Source organism: Sciurus vulgaris (assembly GCF_902686455.1).
Source record: "Sciurus vulgaris genome assembly, chromosome: 5".
NCBI classification, from domain to species: domain Eukaryota; kingdom Metazoa; phylum Chordata; class Mammalia; order Rodentia; family Sciuridae; genus Sciurus; species Sciurus vulgaris.
In genome coordinates, this window is record NC_136465.1 from 103,136,445 (window position 1) to 103,154,275 (window position 17,831).

A 17,831-nucleotide genomic window follows, 5' to 3' on the forward strand; every position below is an offset into this window, starting at 1 on the left:
GGGACATGCCCTCAAGGGGATATTAGGATCCTAGCCCCTTCTTTCTCTTTGCTTCTGAACTTCCACAAGGTAAGAAAGTTCCTCTGCCAAATGCTCCCTGCCATGATGTTTTGACCTGCCACAGCTCCAAGAGCAATAGGTGAATTAATCATCAACTGAAACCTGAGCCAGAATGAAACTTTCCTCTTATAAGTTGATTGTTTTATTTTGTCACAGTAACGGAAAGCTGACTAACAATGAGGCTAAGATAAAACTGTTGTGTGCCTATAAGATGAATTTTCCTGAAATTAAGTGCCCAAGTTTGTTTCTTTACACCTATTTCTTTTCTGTGAATAATTATAATGTTATTATTATTTGTTTTTAATAGTATTCGTATTTCATTTTGCCATTAAGCATCATGTTTACCACACTAACTGTGAAGTAAAGGCCTGCAGCAAAAAAAGATGGAGTCGGAAGCAGATAATCCTAATTTAATAACTGAAAATATAAAAAGCTGCTCATGTCAATTTTAAATTATCTGTCATTTTCTTTAAGTGTCTCTTCCTGATAGCTGGCAAAATTATAAATAGCAGATACATCACTTAAAATCCATCAAAGAAATCACAAGAATAGCAACATGAGTTCAGGTATACCAACACCAAAGCTCTCTTCAAATTATGGTGATCGAACTCATCTAAAATTTCTAGGCCTCAATCTTTTTAAACTGAAAGGTTAAATTAGATAAATTTTAACGTGTCTTTCAAATGGAAAATTCTATGAATGTAAGACACCTGGATGTTTTCTGTTGCTCCAAATCCCCTGGGTATATTCCAAGGTAGATTCATGATGACAAAGTTCAGAAGGCCAGTTCCATTTATGCAAAAGCCATGCTCACTGCTATTGGTAAGTCAATGAAAAGTCACCTGACTCAAGATATCTTTCAAGGCTATTCTACACAAAGTATTAGCCTTAAAGATTCTGGAGACAGATGTCTCATGAAATAAGGTCACTATTTTCCAGGCAATTTCATTTTAACTCTAATATAATATAAGAAAATAATATAACTGTCATGTGGGTATTAAGAATATCTCTTGCAATGAACTACAAATTAAAACTATACATGAAAACAAAAATTAAGATTCAAAGCGTAAACTGTTTATGAATGACTAAAGGAATCACTATTTCATACTTAAATTCATGGGTCCTGATAATTACACCAATGTTTATAGTCTTTCTTTCCTCTGCTCATCCACAGAACTGTTTTTTTTTTCCCCTCACAGTTCTGTTTTAACCTCAGTTTAGCCACACTTTTCAGCCTCAATTCATGTCACTGCATCTTGTATTATAATATATTATTGACCTGTTCAACTCAATGATGAAGCACCTGGTAAAATACCTTGTACACAGCAGGAACCAGTATACTTTTTATAAAATGGTAAGAAAACAGCCATATATCTGAACTTTCTGTAGTAACTACGCAGAAGATACCTGTGCTTCAGACTCACACTGCAAATATTTCATGTGGCAAATCTTCTGGATCACTTAGCCCTGTAAACTTAGTAATTCCTTCTAACAAAACCATTCATCATTCTAGATATACTCCGACTATCTCTTCTGCAAGAATCTTTAGATGAGAGCTAAAGAGGTAAGCTCACATGAACACACATTTCTGGCTTCCTCTTCTTCAAACATTAACTTATATAAATAAATCTGTGATTTAAATAAATATTGTATTGCTATAAACAAAATTTGCACCTGGTTTTTTAAAGAATTTTTAAAAAGCATTTAGGCTAGGGGTGTAACTTAGTGGCAGAGCACTCACTTACATGTGCCAAGGCCTGGGTTCAATTCCCAGCAATGCAAAAACAAACAAAAATATCACTAACAAAAAGTTATCCTATATTTCCAATTATTTAAAAGAAAAGAGATTTTAAAAATGTAGACACTAAATATCAGGAAATGAGCAAGAAAAGTTCTAAAGATGAAATGTTCATGTTTCATTTCTTTACACCTCTCATGATCTTTCTGTGGAAAGATTAAAAAATTGAGATGAAAGAGCAGTAGCAGTAGCAGAGCATACCTCACAAAAGCACTTGAAATGAATATAGAAATGGAATCGTTTTCAGGCCCAAAGATGCTCACGTAATATTTTGTACTTCACTACTCACCATTAGATCCCAGGATGTGATATTTTTATAAGTTGAAAGAAAAAAAAAAGAAAAATAGAAACATACATATTAGCCTGTGCTTCTTAAGTGAGCTCTAGAAGGCAAAGTACTTTAGTTCTCTGGGCTTTGAAACAGGCAAATTTCGGGAGGCTAAGTCTGAAATTTACAGTTCAATGACCTGTACTAAGGTGAAGAAAGGAAGCTGCACATGACTGCCAACATTTAAGGACACTAAAGCCTCTTCCCAGAGACTAATCCTGGGGGAGGAAAAGAAAACAAGTTTTATTACTTATATCATAAAACTTTTTATCAAAGTAAAATAAGAGTTTATTTTATTCATCTTCCCTGATAAAAATATTTTGATAGAAATAATCTTCATGGCTTTATAGAAATCCAATACCTAGGATGGAGGTGAGGTAGCTGTCGTCTATAATGGCAAGAATAGAAGAACACATCTGGGTCTCACTTCATGCTATGATTTAGGTAGGTATCTCCAAGAGGCTTGAAGTCACCAGCCTGTGGGGCTACTGAGAAGGAGTGGAACGTTTCAGAGCTGGGGTTGGTGGGAGGAAGTCTGGTCACTTAGGGAGTGACTCTGAAGGGCATATTGGACACCAGCCTCTTCCCTTTCTGCTTTCAGGCCACCATGAAGTGAGTGGTTTCGTCTGTCACATCCTCCCACCATGATGTTCTGCCTCACCACAGGCCCCCCAAAAACAGGCCAAATGCCCATGGACTGAAATCCCCAAACTGTGAACCAAAATAAACCTTTCCTCTTTTTAAGCCGATTATCTCAAATGTGTTGTTACAATAACAGAAACTGACCAATACACTTCAGATACAAGCCTAAACACAAGACATTGATTAAGTTATCTAACATTTTAACTCACAGGAGACAGCACCCATTTTATAGGACTGCTGGAAGAACTGACTGAAATCATTCACTCAGTACCTAGCCGAGTAGACAGATGCTCAGCAAAAAAAAAAAAAAAAAAAATTTATCTCCCTTAAAAAAAATGTTTCAACTCATAACCATGCAATCAAGTCAATGTAAACTGTCTGTTCTAAATGACATAACTTGTCTGTTCTAAATGTATCATTCATCCAAATTTTCAGCAGGTAGAACTAACCAGTTTCTTTCTTAAGGAAAAATCATTCCTCTGATGATATTAAGACTGGAAAACTGGAAGAATAAATAAGAGGTTGCTTTGCTTTGGGACTGATGAAAAATTCAACATGAGCATAAAGGAGATCTCTAAATGTAGTTATGCAATACTAAGGACTAACAACAATTGTTTTTCTCCATCCAAGACAATCAGAAGCCAGATGAATGACATGGAGTCCTGTGACAGACCAGGGCAGACAGTCCCTACAGATACAGGAGATCTCATTATTATAAGCTAAACCAAGGGTTATAAACCCTGGCTTTAAGTACAAATCACTCAGGGGCTTTTTAAAAACACACCACTGTCCAGACTCCACCCTCCCCCAGGGATTTTGATTAATTGGACTGGGCTCTGGGCCCAGGGAACTCTATTTTATTAAAAGCTCCCCAGGTGGTACTAATGTGCAATGGGGGCTGAGAACCAGAGATCTAAAAACCCAGAGGGTAAAAATGAATGAGCACCCAAGGTTCACGCCTTAAAGAAAAGCCATTTATCTTTTGGAGGCAAGACAGCACATGGGTTGAGAGAGGGAAAGCAGACCAAAATCAGTGAGAATGGCAAGCTTTCCTGAGTTCCGAAAAGTTTTGGAATATTCTTTATCATCATGATCACTTGCTGCAAGATACCCTGGAAAATCTGCTAACTTTAAAGTTTTAAAATGAGCTGTTTTCTGGCACAATTAGAAATATGCTCACCCGCACCCAGGACGGCACCATCACTGGTGGGTCACAGTCGCGGAGTAAGCTGGCGGGTGAGTCAAGCCACCAACATCTTATAGGTAGCAGGTGGGCACCCAACCCGCCTGCCTTGCGGAGCTAGCCAGAGGCTTCTTTATAGGCTGGTGAGGGCATGGCCATCATCATTGGAAATGCCGCTCCCTTCCTGAGACATCTACAGGAGGCTAGAGGACCTTTGACAAGACCAAGGAGTCAAGAAGAGGAGGTATTGAGAGACTCGGGACCAACTCAGAGCCACCAGGTGAATCTCTCTCACTGGTCAGGCTCCCCAGATGGGGCAGTAATCCCGAAACACAGGGAACCTCGTGGAGTAGAGTGGCTCAGTGATACTCCCCTGATGCAGCCGAGTACCCACTCAACCAGGCGCATTGCAGAGGACGGTCTCACAGTGAGAAGCTTCAATGTAGAGCGAGGGTCCAAGGCCCAGGTGGTAGCTGCGGTCCCCAGGGAACATAATAGAAGAGGGCCACTAGTGAGGGAGTCCCTCACAGGGACAGGCTCCCCAGCTCAGGCAGTAGTAGGTCAGGACCCTTGGGAACATCGCAGAGGAGGGCTTTGCAGTCCAGGTGGTAGTTCTGGACCAAAGGGAACTTCTCAGAGGACAGCTGCCCAGCGAAACTTCCCCACCGGTGGGTCTCCCCCACTGGGCGAGGCTTTCCCACCAGGACAGTAGAACCAGAGACACAGGCCCAGATCAGATGTGCCCCAGTCTGCAGTCTAGTCCCCATTTGACTGACCATCAGTCAACAAGTGGAGGCACCTCTGCCCACTGACAGTGAATATATCCCACCTGAAGGCCACCACCCCTAGAGGGGCAGCTTCCTAGTAGAGTACCGCATTATCAAGTTCCTCCAAGACTTGAGGCTACTGAAGGCTAAGAGGTGAGTTATTGGAAAACTACAGAGACAATATTAGTCAATAGAGGAAATCTGGAATGTCCAATTTCACTACTAGAGGGGTAGTTACCTGAGCAATATGAGAAAACAAGGGAAGAAAATGTCCTAAACAAACCAGACGGTATAGCAATAAAATCAATGACAGCATGGCAGAAGAAATGTCAGAAAGGGAGTTCAGAATGTACATAATTAAAACAATCAGGGAAGCAAATGAGGAGATGAAAGAGCAAATGCAGGCACTGAAGGAGGAGATGAAAGAGCAAATGCAGGCACTGAATGATCACACCAATCAACAGTTAAAAGAGCAAATAAGGGAACAAAAAGATCATTTCAATAAAGAGTTAGAGATATTGAAAAAAAGAAACAAACAAACAGAAATCCTTGAAATGAAGGAAACAATAAACCAAATTAAAAACTCCATAGAAAGCATAACCAATAGGATAGAACACCTGGAAGACAGAACCTCAGACAGTGAAGACAAAATATTTAATCTTGAAAACAAAGTTGACCAAACAGAGAAGATGGTAAGAAATCATGAACAGAATCTACAAGAATTATGGGATATCATGAAAAGGCCAAATTTAAGAATTACTGGGATTGAGGAAGGCTTAGAGAAACAAACCAAAGGAATGAACAATCTATTCAATGAAATAATATCAGAAAATTTCCCAAATCTGAAGAATGAAATGGACATTCAAGTACAAGAGGCTATAGGACTCCAAATAGACAAAATTACACCAGACCCACACCAAGGCACATTATAATGAAAATATGTAACACAAAAAATAAAGACAGAATTTTAAAGGCTGCGAGAGAAAAGAATCAAATTATATTCAGGAGGAAACCAATAAGAATATCAGCAGATTTTTCAATCCAGACCCTAAAAGCTAGAAGAGCCTGGAACATTTTTCAAACCCCAAAACAAAACGGATGCCAACCAAGAATCTTATACCCAGCAAAACTTACTTTCAGATTTGACAACAAAATAAAATCCTTCTGTGATAAACAAAAGCTAAAAGAATTGACAAAAAGAAAGCCGGTATTACAGAACATTCTCAGCAAAATATTCCATGAGGAAGAGATGAAAAACATGGAAGCAAATCAGCAAAGGGAGGAACTACGCTAAAGGAACAGCCAAATAAAGGAGAAATCAAGTCATGTCAAAAAAAAAAAAAAAAAAAAAAGAGCCAAATAACCGGGAATACAAATTGTATCTCAATAATAACCCTGAATGTTAATGGCCTGAACTCATCAATCAAAAGACACAGACTGGCAGATTGGATTAAAAAGAAAGATCCAACAATTTGCTTCCTGCAAGAGACTCATCTCATAGAAGGAGATACCCACAGACTAAAAGTGAAAGGATGGGAAAAAACATACCATGTACATGGACACAGCAAAAAAGCCAGAGTATCCATCCTCATATCAGATAATGTGGACTTCAAGCCAAAGTTAGTCAGAAGGGATAAAGAAGGACATTTCATACTGCTTAAGGAAAGCATAAATCAGCAAGACATAACAATCATAAATATCTATGCCCCAAATAGTGCTCATCCATATACATCAAAAAAATCCTTATTAATTACAGGAATCAAAGAGACCACAACACAATAATATTAGGTGATTTAAACACACCTCTCTCACCACTGAACATATCCTCCAAACAAAAATTGAACAAAGAAACCATAGATCTCAATAACACAATCAATAATTTAGACTTAATGGACATTTATAGAATATACCATCCAATGAAGAGCGACCTTCTTCTCAGCAGCACATGGATCCTTCTCTAAAATAGACCACAGAGCTAATGGTAGCAAGTACAAGAAGATAGAGATACTACCTTGGATTTTATCAGATCATAATGGATTGAAATTAGAAATAAATGACAGAGTAAAAAACAGAAACTACTCCAATAACTGGAGATTAAAATAATACGCTATTGTATGATGAATGGATAACAGAAGATATTAGGAAGGAAATTAAAAAATTCTTAGAGGTAAATGAGAACAAAAAACATCTCATCAAAATCTCTGGGACACTATGAAAGCAGTACATAGAGGAATATTTATTTCATGGAGTGCATTCAATGAAAGAAGAAAAAAAATCAACAAATAAATGACCTAACACTATAGCTCAAAGCCCTATAAAAAGAACAGAGCAACACCAAAAGTAGTAGAAGACAGGAGTTAGTTAAAATCAGAGCTGAAATCAACGAAATTGAAACAAAAGAAACAATCAAAAAAATTGACAAAATAAATAGTTGGTTCTTTGAAAAAATAAACAAAATTGATAAACCCTTAGCCACACTAACAAAGAGAAGGCGAGAGAAAACCCAAATTACTAAAATTTGGAATGAACAAGGAAATATCACAACAGACACGATTGAAATACAAAACATAATTAGAAGCTATTTTGAAAATCTATGCTCCAACAAAATAGAAAATCTTGAAGACATCAACAGGTTTCTAGAGACATATGAATTGCCTAAACTGAACGAGGAGGACATACACAATTTAAATAGATCAATTTCAAGTAATGAAATAGAAGAAGTCATCAAAAGCCTACCAACAAAGAAAAGTCTGGGACCACATGGGTTCTCAGCGGAGTTCTACAAAACCTTTAAAGAAGAGCTCATTCCAATACTCCTCAAAGTATTCCATGAAACAGAAGAGAAGGGAACCCTCCCAAACTCATTCTTTGAAGCCAATATCACTCTGATACCTAAACCAGACAGAGACACATAGAGGAAAGAAAATTTCAGACCAACATCCTTAATGAACATTGATGCAAAAATTCTCAACAAAATCCTAGCAAATCACCTACAAAAATATATTAAAAAGATAGTACACCATGATCAAGTGGGTTTTATCCCAGGGATGCAAGGTTGGTTCAACATCTGGAAATCAATAAATGTCATTCACCATATCAATAGACTTAAAGTCAAGAATCACATGATTATTTCAGTAGATGCAGAAAAAGCACTTGATAAAATACAGCATCCCTTCATGCTCAAAACACTAGAAAAAATAGGGATAGTGGGAACATTCCTTAACATTGTAAAGGCCATCTATGCTAAGCCCATGGCCAATATCATTCTAAATGGTGAAAAACTGAAAGCATTCCCCCTAAAAACTGGAACAAGGCAGAGATGCCATCTTTCACCACTTCTATTCAACATTCACCTCAAAACTCTAGCCAGAGCAATTAGACAGACCAAGGATATTAAAGGAATACGAATGGGAAAAGAAGAACTCAAACTATCCCTATTTGTTGATGACGTGATTATATATTTAGAGGAACCAGGAAATTCCACCAGAAAACTTATAGAACTCATAAGTGAATTCAGTAAAGTAGCAGGATATAAGATCAATGCTCATAAATCCAATGCATTTTTATACATAAGTGATTAATCTTCAGAAAGAGAAGTTAGGAAAAATACTCTATTTGCAATAGCTTCAAAAAAAATAAAATACTTGGGAATCAATCTCACAAAAGAGGTGAAAGACCTCTACAATGAGAACTACAGAACACTAAGGAAAGAAATTAAAGAAAACCTTAGAAGATGGAAAGATCTCCCATGTTCTTGGATAGGCAGAATTAATATTGTCAAAATGGCCATACTACCAAAAGTGCTATACAGATTCAATGCAATTCCAATTAAAATCCCAATGATGTACCTTACAGAAATAGAGCAAGCAATCATAAAATTCATCTGAAAGAATAAGAAACCCAGAATAGCTAAAGCAATCCTTAGCAGGAAGAGTGAAGCAGGGGGTATCGCAATACCAGATCAATTCTACTACAAAGCAATAGTAACAAAAATGGCATGGTATTAGTGCCAAAATAGACAGGTGGATCAATGGTACAGAATAGAGGACATGGACACAAACCCAAATAAATACAATTTTCTCATACTAGACAAAGGTGCCAAAAATATGCAATGGAGAAAAGATAGCCTCTTCAACAAATGGTGCTGGGAAAACTGGAAATCCATACGCAACAGAATGAAACTAAACCACTACCTCTCACCCTGCACAAAAATCAACTCAAAATGGATCAAGGACCTTGAAGTCAGACCAGAGATCCTGCATCTTATAGAAGAAAAAGTAGGTTCAAATCTTCAACATGTTGGCTTAGGATCAGACTTCCTTAACAGAAATCCCAAAGCACAAGAAATAAAAGCAAGACTCAATATCTGGTATAGATTCAAACTAAATAGCTTCTCTCAGCAAAGGAAACTATCAGCAATGTGAAGAGAGAACCTACAGAGTGGGAGAAAATCTTTGCCATGCATACTTCAGATAGAGCACTAATTTCCAGAATTTATAAAGAACTCAAAAAACTCTACACCAAGAATACAAATAACCCAATCAAAAAATGGGCTAAGGAAATGAACAGACACTTCACAGAAGATGTACAAGCAATCAACAAACATATGAAAAAATGTTCAACATCTTTAGTAATAAGAGAAATGCAAATCAAAACTACACTAAGATTCCATCTCACCCCAATTAGAATGGCGATTATCAAGAATACTAGCAACAATAGGTGTTGGCGAGGATGTGGGGAAAAAGGTACACTCATACATTGCTGGTGGGGCTGCAAATTAGTGCAGCCACTCTGGAAAGCAGTATGGAGATTCCTCAGAAAGCTTGGAATGGAACCACCATTTGACCCAGCTATCCCACTCCTTGGCCTATACCCAAAGGACTTAAAATCAGCACAATACAGAGATACAGCCACAACAATGTTCATAGCTGCTCAATTCACAGTAGCCAGATTGTGGAACCAACTTAGATGTCCTTCAATTGATGAATGGATAAAGAAATTGTGGTGTATATATACAATGGAATATTACTCAGCTATACAGAATGATAAAATTATGGCATTTGCAGGCAAATGGATGAAATTGGAGAATATCATGCTAAGTGAGATAAGTCAATCTCAAAAAACTAAAGGACGAATGATCTCACTAATAAGCGGATGATAACACATAATGGGGGGTGGGTGCAGGGCAAGAATGGAGGAAGGAGGGACTGTATAGAGGGATAAGGGGGGTGGGAGGGGTGAGGGGGAGAAAAAAAATAACGGAATGAATCAAAACCTATTACCCTAGGTAAATGTATGATTACAAAAATGGTATGCCACTACCTCATATACAAAAAGAGAAATAAGATGTATCCCATTTGTTTACAATAAAAATGAATTAAAAAAAAGAAGAAGAAATATGGTCACCCAAATGTTTGTCACAAAACTAAGAAGCAGGACCTCTAATGGGAACAAAGCTTTCAAATGGTGTTGTGAGGCCAATTGTCCGAAAGAACAACATCCATTTCACCTCAGGTTAAACCTCCTTCAAAGTTCCAGCAACTGAAGCTCTGTGAATCAGAGATCCTGGACTCCTGGGCATCAGATCTCCCTGACACACTCAGCTGACCAGGCCTGCTGCTACAGCTTTCAAACAGACAGGTGCCCCACACAAACCCAGACAAGTCCCTCACTGAACTGAATACTTGCCATCCTCTTTGCTTTAAAGAAATCACACCTGCTCCCACCTATGTAACCTAAGACAAGTGTCCTATAACATGTAAGTGGCCATTTAAGGTACAGGTTTTTGCAATTCATAACTAGAACATTCTCTAAACTGATAAGAGATTAACTGGCATGCTATTTATTCTTTAGTGGTTCCAGAAGGCTGAAAATTATGTTCCAAACATGAAATTCTACTTGAATACATGAGCTCAGCTTGTATATGTATCATTTAACAACAGTAACAGCAATGGTAATAACTAATATGGAGCACCAGTGACTATGTGCCAAGCACTGTTCAAAAACTTTAAATACATTAACATTTACTACCTATGAGAGATACCATTATTTCCCTCATTTTATAGATTAAGGAATGTGGTACAAAGAAGATACTTGGCTAGTAGACAGGAGAACTACAATTAAAATCCTGGCAGTGTGGCGCCTATAATAAATATTTACTGTTAAGTCATGCTATAATAAATGTTCAATAATTACCTGATAATTCTGCTACAAACCATAAAAGGGGCATTAATTTACCTTAGTTTCATGCTTAAAGAATTCCGAGTGGCTCCTGGACATGGAAGCTTCCTATGCTATGGTACCAAAACTTGCACCCTTAAACAGGTTTCCATAGATTAGAGAATATAGAAATAAGAGAGTTGAGCATCAAGTTGGAGATTTAGTTGGAAAAGGAAACTCTTCAGACATTAATGGAAACTACTGCTATGTTTCAAGGATGAAAAATAATCTTAAAACCTAAAATACCCATGACATCTTGGATGGTGGTAAGGAAACGCTCCAATGGGGAGGGTCATGTACAGAAGAGTTCCATCATGAAACAGAAATGGTTTTTCCAGGGTTGTGCTACTTGGACTGAAGGCAGAGACACCTGCAAGTATTGAGTTTCTTCCCAGCAGGACTGACTTTGGAACTGTGTGAGAAGCTGTCAGATTATATGGACTCTTGGACAGTGTCCTATTTAGTAGCCCTTGACTAATCAATAAATTGCTGCTTCATTTTGGATGGCAGTTCTAAGACAAAGGAACAACATCCTCTTTGGAAGAGGTTTTTCTGACTGAAGGGAATGAAAGTAAATCATCTTGGTGGGCTGAATTACCTGCTGTTTTCTAGCAGTGATGGAAGAACTGAACAATATAAGTGCCTCTGTTTTTCAGTTTCTATTGATTCATGAGTGATGGCCAACATCTGGCCATATGTTAAGGCAGGAAGGCAATGGGAAATTGGCTTATTAAAGGAATACCTGTATGGGGCACAGACTTATGGAAATCACTATGGCAGTCTGGGTATAATAGAAGGAGAAACAGCAGCTGAGGTCAAAGGAATGAGTAGAGGAGTTGTGTAGCAACTCCTTAAGAGTTATTCTGGCAAATTAGTGAGTCTGGTGGGGGCAGTGGTGATCCTCAACTTTGCAGCCAAATCAGAGAGAAGTGTATGTAACACCTGGAGACCTGGTATACGTGAAACTGGTATCTGAGTGGGGACAGTTAAGGGACTGAGCCCTTTAACCTGCTGGGCCTGTGCTCACTCTGGCAGTTAGTACTAGAATTGAATCAGATAGTTGGACGTCTGGTTATCATCTTGAGAATCTGAGAACTGGCTGTTGGTGTTGGAGAACACCTCAAAAAGACTGTGCAATAAACGTGTACTACTTTTACAATGGAAAAGAGTACAGTAAACTTTTTTATTCACTCCCCTTTATGTCATAAAACACTGCAGCAACAGCAAAGCAAAGGGGACAGGCAGTGGCTCTTAATCCCATCTGTACCTAACAGAGGCCCCGCATAGCACCACGGACTGTGCTGGCTTCAAGCTGGATTTAACCAGTCTAGAACAGCTAGCAGCAAACAGAATACCTTATGATTTTCTCAACACCTATCCTTATTAAACCAGACTTCCCTAAGAGCATTACTATTGTGCAAAAAACAACCGACTACTAAAAGAAAATATCCAATATTCCAGGGTAAACGTTTACTGCTTCTTTTGAACACTATGCCAAACTGAACTTTAATTTCATTTTTCTTTAACATACACACGTATACTTTCTGTGCAGGAAAAATATACAGGTTAAAAAAATATTTTTATAAATCATTGGGAGCAAAAAATAAAAAAATTGACTTGTGAGATCTGATCCCTTTGAATATTTGAGATTACGCGCATAACAGATATAAATTTGCTTTTCTCTATATTTTTTAACCTCTGCCCTGCAAAGGCCTCCCCCAGCCACACCCTTTCCAAAGACAGTTGTTTGGGAGGGAAGAACTATATCCTGCACTCATGTTCTGTTTCTCTTTTCCCTGTTTACTTTCCTCCTTAAATTTCTAAGTGATATGAAAGGACTTATCAATAACTTACACTGGAAAATCTATATGATCTATGCTTTTAATTGTAAGTTGAGCTGTAACAAAACTCTCATAGCTATGGGAACTCTATTACAACATATTATATTTAAATCAAATTATATGCAATTGTGTCTACAGCTCCTGAAAAACTGAATTCTGGGGAAAAGGACACTCACTTAGATAGGCACAGTAAAGGTTCTCAGACACAAGGATCATTTAGTCAATTGTCTTAACAGACCATCAGTGAATAAAGAAACAGGCTTCACTTCCTATGGTTTCCTAACTACTTTGTCAAAACTATACCTCTCCAAACAAAATCTCCACCTTTCTCCATAGTAGCAGAAAATCTTCATGCTTTTAATTGTAAGTTGAGCTGTAACAGAAATCTCTCATAGCTTAGTGTTTTTTGAAACACTAAGTTGAAAAACAGTGATGATCTCTGAAAGATCATACTGAGCACAGTGAGGCTTTCTAACAATATTATATAATATCCAACACTGTGTTTATAAAACACAGGAAGAAAATGAAGTGACAAAATTATACTTGTAATTTCAATTGTTTTATTTCTATTTTCTGTCTCTTTGCTTGGACTATGTTCATATCCATTTTCTATTGATTAAGAAATCATATCCATGTTAGTCCATTCTGAACACTTTAAATTAGAGGAACATCATAAGTAGTAAGATGCTATGGTTTAGGGCTGGGGTTGTAGCTCAGTGGTAGAGCAGCTGCCTAGCATGGGTGAGGCACTGGGTTCAATCCTCAACACCACATTTAAAAAACAAACAAACAACAACAACAACAACAAAAAGCCCCTGCTGTTTAGTCTTGAAAACTGAACAGTCTGTGACTCCCCCGAGCCATCTGGTGCTGGGGATTAAACTCAGGGACTCATATACTTTAAGTGCACATTACCAATAACCTATACCCCCAGTCTCTACAAATTGGTATGCATTCACATATTAATGTAATTTTTTAAATTCCCTAAGTATTCTTTTCCTGAAATAGTTCACTGAAAATGAAAAGGGCTAGCAATTAAGACAGTAGATTCATTGAGAAAGCTACCCAATGAAGATTTATTGTGTCTGCTTGGAAAGCTAAGTATAAATTCCTTAGATCTCCTCGAGTCATTCAGTTGTTGACTCAACAAGCATCTTCTGAAATGTTTAAGAACTAAGCTAATCACTGAGCACAAAGAACAAATAGCCAGAGATGGTGCAGTCCTGTGTAAATCTGAAAACACCCCTCAAGCCGAAACTTCCCAACAACAAACAGGGTAAACACAACCCAAATTGCTTCAACACATCCAAGAATATTGGTACCCAGCTATGATGTTGAGCTTTCCAATGGACTCTAAGGTTTTTTTCATTTATTTCTTCTATACATACGTATACCATACAAAGTTCATTAACAGGCAAAATAAGTTCTGGGAATCTCTGTTCTTGGTCTACGAAATAAGTGGTTATCATTATGTCTCAGTAACAAAACATTTACATGATAACAGTCATCAAATTATAATTTATTTAATGTGGTTCTAAATAATACAAACACTTTATATGCAAAGAGTAATACTGAATTTAGCCACTTGCCATAGTGACATTAGAGCAACTTATTTGTAACATTTTTGTGTACCTCATAACTCCATTTTAACAGATAAGAATTAGAGTAAGAAAACATTGCCAAATTAAAATTCTGGTCTAAGTTAATTTTCCTCTGCCACTGAGGACCAGGTAGCACATCAACAGTGGTGACTGATACACCTGATAATCTGATGGCAATTAGAGAGTAAACATGAAATCACAGCAAGGGCACAGAAGGAAAAACATTCCATGTGTCACAGTTTCAATCTTGCAATTTACTTGCTGGTGGTACATGATCAGCAAATGAACAACATCTATGTTCCTAGAGAAAGATTCTATGCAAACTGTTGGAAAAAAAAAAAGTCATTGCCAAATAAGCAAACATAACAAAATTTTACCTCTACATACAGACTTTTAGAGGGAAATTTCTGAAGGTAATTTAGAATCAGTATGTAAGTCTAGTAGCTTGGTGAAGGGTACCTGGAGTATTGTGATTACAGCAGCAGCAGTAAGATATGCTTTGACAGAATAAGATTGTGATATTGTTTAAATCAATGAATATGACATTTTGCACAGATATTAGGTAGTTGTATACTAAATGGAAGCATACATAAAGACCTACACAAAATTCACATACAGTACAGTTCCTGTAAATAATCCACACTCATTATATGTATATATCCAAACTCTGAGAATCTTCCAGGCAAAGCTCTGGGTTAGAGACTATGGAGATACTGTAAATCAACAGACACCTTTTGCTTCAAGAAGCCTACAAACTAGTAATCATCAGACAAAACAGGATTATTTAGTGATTTGGGAGTTCAAGGCCGGAAGATTGCAAGTTCAAGGCCAGCATGAGCGACTTTGTAACACCATATCTCAAAATAAAAATAAAAAGGACTGGGGATACTCTAGCTCAGGGGTAATGCACCTCTGGAGGATAGAACCCCATTGGGGATCAGGAAAAAGCCATCCAACAGGATTACTTAATGGTAATGATGGGGAGGGGATTACACAGTGTATGAATCGTGAAACTTACTTCAACAGAGACTATTAGAAAAGTTTTCAAGGCAGAAACATTTATTCTCTGGCTCATGTGGAAAAAGAATATGGTGAAAGGAGCCAAGATAAGGTTAAAATTTCTTTTTTTAAGTAAAAGTTACATACAATAAAATGCAGAGATCCAATGTTTTCTTGTAACAAGATATACACACACCTAGTGACCAACACCTAGCCAAGACATCCCCATCATTCCAGAAATTTCCCATAACACCCCTTTTCACCAGTCAAGGAAAACCACTAACATAATTTCTGTCCCCATGACTTATTTTGCACTTTGATGAACCTCTTATGGAATTATGAAGTGTATACTCCAGTCCTGAGTTGGAGCTACTTCTTCCTTTAGTGGAACTATCTGCGCCTAGAGATTTCTTTGCAGACTGGTTATGAATAATGATTCAGTTTACTAAATACAGGGAATTTTCAGATTTCCCACTTTAGCTTGTGTTCACTTTTGGAAAATAGTGACCTTTAAGTAACATGCCCATTCCATCTAACTTGTTGAGTTTACTGGCACAAAGTTGTTCAGTGTTCCCTTATTATCCTTATAATATCTATAGGAATGATATGCCCTCTTTCATTTGACATTGACAATATAAGCAGTATCTTTTTCTTAATCAATTTAATGAGTCACAATCAGTTTATCAATTTTATCTTTTCAGAGAACCACCTGTTTATTCTCTATTATATTGACTTTTGATCTTAATTATTCCTTATTCTTTGTTTTGTTTGGGGGTACCAGGGATTGACTCAGGGGCACTCAACCACTGAACCACATCCCCAGCCCTATTTTGTATTTTATTTAGAGACAGGGTCTCACTGAGTTGCTTAGCACCTTGCTTTTGCTGCAGCTGGCTTTGAACTCACTCCTGTCTCAGCCTCCTGAGCTACTGGGATTATAGGTGTGCACCATCACACCCAGCTTTTTCCTTGTTTTCTTGATTTAATTTGCTCATATTATTCTAGCTTAACATGAAACTTAGCTGATGACTTTAAGTCTTTTCTAGAATATAATCAATATATTTTCATCTAAGTACTTCTACAGCTGCATTTTACAAATTTTAATATTTTTTAGGTTTAAAATTATTTCCCAGTTTTCCATTTATTTTCCTTAGACCCACATATCATGTAGAACATGTTTTAATTTCCAAATATTTGGGACTTTTCTGATTATTATTGATTTCTAATTTAATTCTGCTACAGTTAGGGAACACATTCTATAAGATTTCATTTTTTAATTTGTTAAAAAAAAAAATTATTAACATTTATTTTATGCCCAGGATTTAGTCAATTCTGGATAATGTCTGATATGAACTTGAAAAAGAATGTGAACAACTACAGTGGTTGGGTCTAGCAGTCTACAAATGCAACCTTGGACAAGGAACTTCATAGTGTTATAGTTTTTCTATAACTTCCCTTATTTTATTTCTTATTGTTCTATTGCTAAAGAAAAAAAGTTAAAAATCTCCAAATATGGGTCTGGGTTTGTATGTTTTCCCCCTTGGTTCTGCTAAATTTTTACTGTGACAAAATATAAATAAAATTTACCATTTTAACCATGTAAAAGTATTTGGCTGTGCAGCATTAAGTATATTTACACTGTTGGATAATCACCATCTGCTAATTTTTGCTTAATCCATTTTGAAACTCTACTATTAAGTCAACTACACATTTTTGTCATCATTGTTATTTCTGATGAAAGCCTCTTTTATCATTATAAAATGTCCCTCTTTATCCCTGATAATACTTCTGGGTTTCGAAGTCCATTTTGTAAGATTACTAATAGTCCACTCCACTTTCCCACACTTAATTCTATCTTTCTCCATCCTTTTATTTCAACCTATTATCCTAAAGCATGTCTCCTTCAGATGATGTAGATGTGTCATATTTTTGGTACATGATGAATTTTACATTTAATATAACTGCTACTATAACAAGGTTCTAAGTAAAGCATTTTACTATTTACTTTCCATTTGTCCCATCTGTTATTTATTCCTGTTGTCTTCACCACTAATGCAGTCCCACCACTAATGCATGAGTGAAACTTCCCCCCCCACATCCTCACCAACATTTGTTACTTCTATTCTTTTGTTTGCTTGTTTATTTTTTGGTACAAGGGATTGAAACCAGGGGCACTAAAATACTGAGTCACATCTCCAACCCTCTTTTATATTTCATTTACATACAGGGTCTTAATGAGTTGCTTAGGGCCTCACTAAGATGGTGAAGCTGGTTTTGAACTCATTTTCCTGCCTCAGTTGGGATTATAGGTAGGCACATCTTGCCTGGCTGTAACTTGTCTTCTTGATCATTGCCATTCTGACTGGAGTGAGATGGAATCTCAATGTAGTTTT

The 17,831-nt window shown here is 37.1% G+C and overlaps 1 protein-coding gene across 1 annotated transcript in view; it reads right to left on the reverse strand.

The window, feature by feature from the left end:
• The window catches only part of SLC2A13 (solute carrier family 2 member 13), a 332,293-nt gene that overhangs the window by 268,051 nt on the left and 46,411 nt on the right, over positions 1–17,831 (reverse strand). The window lies entirely within an intron of this gene.